The sequence below is a fragment of the Eretmochelys imbricata genome, chromosome 1 (genome assembly GCF_965152235.1).
Source record: "Eretmochelys imbricata isolate rEreImb1 chromosome 1, rEreImb1.hap1, whole genome shotgun sequence".
Lineage (NCBI taxonomy): Eukaryota > Metazoa > Chordata > Testudines > Cheloniidae > Eretmochelys > Eretmochelys imbricata.
In genome coordinates this window covers 310,186,126-310,192,651 of record NC_135572.1, presented here as the reverse complement: position 1 = coordinate 310,192,651, position 6,526 = coordinate 310,186,126, and positions in this window count along the sequence as shown.

Sequence of the window (6,526 nt, the reverse complement as noted above, 5' to 3'; positions counted from 1 at the left end):
TTAAGATCCAAGGGTCTGGGTCTGTAGTCACCTAGGCAAATTGGTGAGGCTTTTTACCAAACCTTGTCCAGGAAGTGGGGTGCAGGGTTTTGGGAAGTATTTTGGGGGGAAAGACGCGTCCAAACAGCTCTTCCCCAGTAACCAGTATTAGTTTGGTGGTGGTAGCGGCCAGTCCAAGGACAACGGGGGGAATATTTTGTACCTTGGGGAAGTTTTGACCTAAGCTGGTAAAGATACGCTTAGGAGGTTTTTCATGCAGGTCCCCACATCTGTACCCTAGAGTTCAGAGTGGGGGAGGAACCTTGACATGGTGGCATAGTGGTGGGATTAACCTGAAATCATTTTGAGATCCAGTTGAGATTTTTTGAACTAGAAATACAGATTTTAAAAAGAAATTATTTTTTCCTTTGGAAAGGAAGTCCAGAAAGCAGTTGAAACTGAAAGCAGATTGTTTTTTCTCTGCTTTGTGGCCAAGCAGAGACAAAAGGGGATTATCTTGTGAATTGCAGGTTTTCTTTGCCTGGAGGCAGGGTACTTAACTCCTGCAGGGAAATTCACAGTCTTCCAACCCAGAGGGTTTTTTTTCTTTTCTTCCTAAAAGTAAATAGGGGGTGTGTGTTCTACCCATTTGCTTTTTCTTTGGGCTGGGTAAGCAGGTTTCCAAGTAGTTGGAGGTTTTTTGCTTTAATTTGGGCCCAGAGCAGAGACAAGGGAATTGTCTTTTTCTGTAGGCTGACAATCACTATCAGAGAATAGGTATTCTATTCCAGCACAGCAAAATTTTACAGCCAAGTTTTGTTTGTTTATTTCTAAACCTCGGGTGTAAAGTTAGTTAAAAACAGAGAGGTTAGAATGACCAAATCCTCAGCTCGACTACAGCTGGAATTAGCCAAATTTCAGGCTGAGGAAAAACAAAGGGAACATGAAAGACAGATAGAACTCATGCGGCTGGAGAAGGAGGTACAGGAGGCTGCCCACAAGAGGGAAATGGAGGCAAGGAAGCGTGTGGAGGAGGAGAAGGAAAAAGAGAGGAAGCGTGTGGAGGAGGTGGAGAGGATAAAGGCCCAGCAGAATATACCAACAAAACCTAGCAATCCTTCTCCAGGTACCACTTCCCATCCCAGAAAGTTCCCCACCTACAAGGCAGGTGATGATACTGAGGCCTTCTTAGAAAACTTTGAAAGGGCCTGCCTTGGGTACAACATCTCTACTGACCAATACATGGTAGAGCTGAGGCCGCAGCTCAGTGGACCCTTAGCTGAGGTGGCAGCTGAAATGCCTAAAGAACACATGAACAAGTATGAACTGTTTAAATCCAAGGCGAGAGTCAGAATGGGGATAACACCCGAGCAGTCTCGTCAGAGGTTCAGAGCCCAAAGGTGGAAACCAGACATGTCATTTACCCGACATGCCTACCACATTGTGAAACATTGGGATGCCTGGATATCAGGAGCAAGTGTTGAATCTCCAGTAAATTTGCCCTTCCTAATGGAAATGGAACAATTCTTAGAGGGTGTTCCTGAGGAAATAGAAAGATACATCCTAGATGGGAAACACAAAACTGTAATCGAGGCAGGAGAGATTGGAGCCAGATGGGTGGAGGTGGCAGAGAAGAAGAAAACTGGCCGCAGTTGGAGCGGAGACCAGAAGGGACCACCCCAGACCACACCCTATTCCCGGGGGCCGCCCAAGGCCCCACCTACCTCCCAAAGAACCCTCCAGACCCCTTATCGTCCTGCCACCCCGTTCTCCAGCAACCCTCCTCGCCCCAGTGACCCGTCAGCTGGACGATGTTTTAAATGTAACGAGCTGGGGCATGTAAAGGCCAACTGCCCCAAGAACCCCAACAGATTACAGTTCATTGCACCGGAATCACACCAGAGGTCCACAGGCCCAGATACTTCCCAGATACCTTTGGAGCGGAGGGAAACTGTGAGTGTGGGCGGGAAGAAGGTCACCGCGTGGAGGGACACCGGAGCACAAGTGTCAGCTATCCATGCTTCCTTAGTGGACCCCAATTTAATCAACCCAGAGATCCAAGTGACGATTCAACCCTTCAAGTCCAACTCTTTCAATTTGCCTACAGCCAAGTTGCCTGTCCAGTACAAGGGCTGGTCAGGAATGTGGACTTTTGCAGTCTATGATGATTATCCCATCCCCATGCTGTTGGGGGAAGACTTGGCCAATCATGTGAAGCAGGCCAAGAGGGTGGGAATGGTCACCAGCAGCCAGGCTAAACAAGCCGTGAGGCCTAGCTCTGTTCCGGAAACTTCTATCAGGACCCGGTCAGAGGTGATGGACCCGGAGCCCAGGCCAATGTCTGCAACAGCAGTAGTGGATCCAGTCCCAGAGACCCAGACGGAACCAGTCCCAGAACCGGAACCCGCCGAACAACCAACACCAGACCCAGTGTCAGCACTGAATCCAGTACTTGCAACCTCAACACCAGAGGGCCCCACCAACCCTGAACTGGCAGCAGCCGATAACCCAACACAAGAGGCTCAGCCGGAGCCTGAATCCCAACATAGTGCACCAGCGGAGAGCGGTTCACAGTCAACAGAAACAGCTCCATCCCCTATATCGCTTCCAGAGGGACCAAGCCTAGGTCCACAATCCAATGAGGGACTGACGTCTCCAGCATCAAGGGAACAGTTCCAGACCGAACAGGAAGCAGATGAAAGCCTCCAGAGAGCTTGGACGGCGGCACGGAGCAACCCACCGCCTCTCAGATCTTCTAATCGATCCAGGTTTGTTGTAGAAAGAGGACTTTTATACAAGGAAACTCTTTCTGGGGGACACCAGGAAGACTGGCATCCTCAGAGACAGTTGGTAGTTCCAACTAAATACCGGGCCAAACTCTTGAGCTTAGCCCATGATCACCCTAGTGGCCATGCTGGGGTGAACAGGACCAAAGACCGTTTGGGGGGATCATTCCACTGGGAGGGAATGGGCAAGGATGTTTCTACCTATGTCCAGTCTTGTGAGGTGTGCCAAAGAGTGGGAAAACCCCAAGACCAGGTCAAAGCCCCTCTACAACCACTCCCCATCATTGAAGTTCCATTTCAGCGAGTAGCTGTGGATATTCTGGGTCCTTTTCTGAAAAAGACACCCAGAGGAAAGCAGTACATACTGACTTTCATGGATTTTGCCACCCGATGGCCGGAAGCAGTAGCTCTAAGCAACACCAGGGCTAAAAGTGTGTGCCAGGCACTAGCAGACATTTTTGCCAGGGTAGGTTGGCCCTCCGACATCCTCACCGATGCAGGGACTAATTTCCTGGCAGGAACTATGAAAAACCTTTGGGAAGCTCATGGGGTAAATCACTTGGTTGCCACTCCTTACCACCATCAAACAAATGGCATGGTGGAGAAGTTTAATGGAACTTTGGGGGCCATGATACGTAAATTCGTAAATGAGCACTCCAATGATTGGGACCTAGTGTTGCAGCAGTTGCTCTTTGCCTACAGAGCTGTACCACATCCCAGTTTAGGGTTTTCCCCATTTGAACTTGTATATGGCCGTGAGGTTAAGGGGCCATTGCAGTTGGTGAAGCAGCAATGGGAGGGATTTACACCTTCTCCAGGAACTAACATTCTGGACTTTGTAACCAACCTACAAAACACCCTCCGAACCTCTTTAGCCCTTGCTAGAGAAAACTTACAGGATGCTCAAAAAGAGCAAAAAGCCTGGTATGATAAACATGCCAGAGAGCGTTCCTTCAAAGTAGGAGACCAGGTCATGGTCTTAAGGGCGCTCCAGGCCCATAAAATGGAAGCATCGTGGGAAGGGCCATTCATGGTCCAGGAGCGCCTGGGAGCTGTTAATTATCTCATAGCATTCCCCACCTCCAACCGAAAGCCTAAGGTGTACCATATTAATTCTCTAAAGCCCTTTTATTCCAGAGAATTAAAGGTTTGTCAGTTTACAGCCCAGGGAGGAGACGACGCTGAGTGGCCCGAAGGTGTCTACTACGAAGGGAAATGTGGTGGTGGTATGGAAGAGGTGAACCTCTCCATGACCCTTGGGCGTATGCAGCGACAGCAGATCCAGGAGCTGTGCACTAGCTACGCGCCAACGTTCTCAGCCACTCCAGGACTGACTGAACGGGCATACCACTCCATTGACACAGGTAATGCTCACCCAATTAGGGTCCACCCTTACCGGGTGTCTCCTCAAGCTAAAACTGCTATAGAACGGGAGATCCAGGATATGTTACAGATGGGTGTAATCTGCCCCTCTGAAAGTGCATGGGCATCTCCAGTGGTTCTAGTTCCCAAACCAGATGGGGAAATACGTTTTTGCGTGGACTACCGTAAGCTAAATGCTGTAACTCGCCCAGACAACTATCCAATGCCACGCACAGATGAGCTATTAGAGAAACTGGGACGGGCCCAGTTCATCTCTACCTTGGACTTAACCAAGGGGTACTGGCAGGTACCGCTAGATGAATCTGCCAAGGAAAGGTCAGCCTTCATCACACATCTCGGGCTGTATGAATTTAATGTACTCCCTTTCGGGCTGTGAAATGCACCCGCCACTTTCCAAAGACTTGTAGATGGTCTCCTAGCGGGATTAGGAGAATATGCAGTCGCCTACCTTGACGACGTGGCCATATTTTCGGATTCCTGGGCAGACCACCTGGAACATCTACACAAAGTCCTTGAGCGCATAAGGGAGGCAGGACTAACTGTTAAGGCTAAGAAGTGTCAAATAGGCCTAAACAGAGTGACTTACCTTGGACACCAGGTGGGTCAAGGGACTATCAGCCCCCTACAGGCCAAAGTGGATGCTATCCAAAAGTGGCCTGTCCCAAAGTCAAAGAAACAGGTTCAATCCTTCTTAGGCTTGGCCGGTTATTACAGACTATTTGTACCGCACTACAGCCAAATCGCTGCCCCACTGACAGACCTAACCAAAAAGAAACAGCCAAATGCTGTTCAGTGGACCGGAAAGTGTCAGAAGGCCTTTAACAAGCTTAAAGCGACACTCATGTCTGACCCTGTACTAAGGGCCCCAGACTTTGACAAACCATTCCTAGTAACCACAGATGCATCCGAGCGTGGTGTGGGAGCAGTTTTAATGCAGAAAGGACCTGATCAAGAATTCCACCCTGTAGTGTTTCTCAGCAAAAAACTGTCTGAGAGGGAAAGCAACTGGTCAGTCACCAAAAAAGAATGTTATGCCATTGTCTACGCTCTGGAAAAGCTACGCCCATATGTTTGGGGACGGCGTTTCCACCTGCAAACCGACCATGCTGCACTAAAGTGGCTTCACACTGTCAAAGAAACTAACAAAAAACTTCTTCGGTGGAGTTTAGCTCTCCAAGATTTTGATTTCGACATCCAACACATCTCAGGAGCTTCTAACAAAGTGGCTGATGCACTCTCCCGTGAAAGTTTCCCAGAATCAACTGGTTAAAATCGTCCTTGAGATGTGGAAAATATTGTTAGTCTTTATGTACTTGGTAGTATATTTAGAGATGCATGTGTCTTATTAACTCTGTTTTTCCTAGAGCTCCAGGAAGAAATCCCAGGCAGTGTTTCACCCTAGCTGAGATTTGGGGGGCGTGTCATAAATATAAAGGGAAGGGTAAACCCTTTTGAAATCCCTCCTGGCCAGGGGAAAGCTCCTCTCACCTGTAAAGGGTTAAGAAGCTAAAGGTAACCTCGCTGGCACCTGACCAAAATGACCAATGAGGAGACAAGATACTTTCAAAAGCTGGGAGGAGGGAGAGAAACAAAGGGTCTGTCTGTCTGTCTGTATGCTGGTTTCTGTCGGGGATAGACCAGGAATGGAGTCTTAGAACTTTTAGTAAGTAATCTAGCTAGGTATGTGTTAGATTATGATTTCTTTAAATGGCTGAGAAAAGAATTGTGCTGAATAGAATAACTATTTCTGTCTGTGTATCTTTTTTGTAACTTAAGGTTTTGCCTAGAGGGGTTCTCTATGTTTTGAATCTAATTACCCTGTAAGATATCTACCATCCTGATTTTACAGGGGGGATTTCTTCATTTCTATTTACTTCTATTTTTATTAAAAGTCTTCTTGTAAGAAACTGAATGCTTTTTCATTGTTCTCAGATCCAAGGGTTTGGGTCTGTGGTCACCTATGCAAATTGGTGAGGCTTTTTATCCAACATTTCCCAGGAAAGGGGGGGGGGGGTGCAAGTGTTGGGAGGATTGTTCATTGTTCTTAAGATCCAAGGGTCTGGGTCTGTAGTCACCTAGGCAAATTGGTGAGGCTTTTTACCAAACCTTGTCCAGGAAGTGGGGTGCAGGGTTTTGGGAAGTATTTTGGGGGGAAAGACGCGTCCAAACAGCTCTTCCCCAGTAACCAGTATTAGTTTGGTGGTGGTAGCGGCCAGTCCAAGGACAACGGGGGGGAATATTTTGTACCTTGGGGAAGTTTTGACCTAAGCTGGTAAAGATAAGCTTAGGAGGTTTTTCATGCAGGTCCCCACATCTGTACCCTAGAGTTCAGAGTGGGGGAGGAACCTTGACACATGGTAACTGCATAGGTGCTGGAA